The sequence below is a fragment of the Monopterus albus genome, unplaced genomic scaffold (assembly GCF_001952655.1).
Source record: "Monopterus albus unplaced genomic scaffold, M_albus_1.0 scaffold21.1, whole genome shotgun sequence".
In the NCBI taxonomy this organism is placed as follows: domain Eukaryota; kingdom Metazoa; phylum Chordata; class Actinopteri; order Synbranchiformes; family Synbranchidae; genus Monopterus; species Monopterus albus.
The window spans coordinates 3,823,212-3,825,137 of NW_018127901.1; the positions used below are offsets into that span (position 1 = coordinate 3,823,212).

General features: G+C 40.3%; 1 protein-coding gene across 1 annotated transcript in view; it reads left to right on the forward strand.

The window, feature by feature from the left end:
- ankrd50 (ankyrin repeat domain 50) overlaps positions 1 to 1,926 on the forward strand; it is a 34,622-nt gene that overhangs the window by 12,203 nt on the left and 20,493 nt on the right. The window lies entirely within an intron of this gene.

Genomic DNA, 1,926 nt, shown 5'->3' on the forward strand with positions numbered 1-1,926 from the left:
TGAAAAGCTTCAAATGACCTGAAGCCATCTCTGCTCTTGCATCAAGTTTTCATGTCAATTAATTGATTTCTTCATCTTTTTTTAAACGTTTAATTAACCTAGACCCAGATTAACATGTCACTGATGTGAAATCCTCAGATTTGTTATCACAGCCAGTTGAGCTGGAAGTAATTTTATGAGTTTTGGGAAATTACATTTTCCCAAACGGTCGTGTTATGGCTGACTTCAATCTGTTGGTGGAAATCACAGCAGAACAGAAGTCTTGCCTGCTCAAACATAACTCTTCACTGAGTATTTATGTGTAAAGTTATATGTATATTAGTACTGAAGCAAGTAGATACTGTGATTTGCTTAGAGTTGCGTTGATAAAATGTTAAAGTAGCATTTAAGCGGTTAGTTTTTTTTGCACTTAACGAAGTAGTGATGTGATGTCTGATACGATGTTGCACATCATGTTTGCTTTGTCACTGAGGCCACAGGGCTAAATGGGTGTCCATATTCAAACAGGATGTTGCAAAGAATTTTGTTGTGGTTTGACTTGGAAAAGATCTCACATGTTTAGTTGTCATGATAGGTGCCCCACATCTTTGATGTCATCTTAAGGCTGAACATTTACCTCCCAGGCAACATCTTTTGTAGTTGATCAAGAAGGCCCACTGAACTATAAATGCTCTGGATGTTTCTCTGAGCTCAAATCATCTGCAGTGGGCCTATTAATGGTTGCAGTTTCAATTGAATGGAGACACATTTAAACACCTACACTCTCTCCTCATTGAGACAGGTGAACTGGGTTTGGTACGCCTTGAGAAAATTACTCTCTTGTTCACCGTGACTATCGTTACAGTGGCAGTGTTTCATCATGCCAGACAAACAGATTTGTCCTGGAGTGGATATTTTACTTTATGAAACCTTTTCATGCCAGAGCTGGGGGAGAACAATGTTTTTTTTAGTTGAATTTAACCTCAAGGCCAACAAAGCTTGCAAAACGTTTCTCAGGCCAGGTGCCAAAATTATGAAAGCAAGTACTGGTTAGCTTGTTAGTCTAAAGATCTATTAAGCTCCAATTAACCATGTTCCTTATTACAATAGTTAATAAGGCTGAGTAACAGGCATTTAGCTAACTTGTTCATTTTTATTTATGTTTCAAAGAGGAAGAAGTTCTACAAACAGATTAAAGTACCCATGGTACGCTCATTTATAGCCATTTAATTTTTAATCTTGGGTACATCAAAATTAGCTTTCCACCCACCATAACTCCAAATAATCAAATGAGAGGATAGCACACAACTGCTGCTGCCTGTCAGGAAGCTATGTCAGTGCATAAACAAAAAACACTTTCGACAGTGACAACACCTCAAATCCTACCGGACATGTTCAAGCCAGAATATGAAAGTGGACAGCGTGATGAACCACAACTGCATTAATTAATTTGAATTTCTCCTCCATAGATAGATAAACAATGGCTCCCTGATAGACTAGTGGGTTCGAGTCAGGGTTGCGTCAGGAAGGGCATCCGGCGTAAAACGTGCCAAATGTCAACATGCGAATCGTCAGTGTAACTATTCATTGTGGTGACCCCTAACGGGAAAAAGCTAAAAGTGACATTCATTCAGATGGGTAACAACAGTATACAGTATGTACTGATGTCTTCTCCGACACGACCACATATAGTCCCAAAGTAGTGAAATTAATTCCAACAGGTGGCTTGGCACCGACAATTACATCATGGATCGTTAATCCGCTCATTGACCAGCAATACATCACATGCGGCAGACACACTGGCCTCATGCAGTCAAAACAAACTGGTACTGCCGTGGGGGAATCCAATGCTGTTGAGCTGATCAGTCACTGCTGTGGGGGCTTCACAGGCCGGCTGCTTGTAGATTAGACCTGGTCAGGTAAAACAGTGGGTTCCTTGTACAGGAA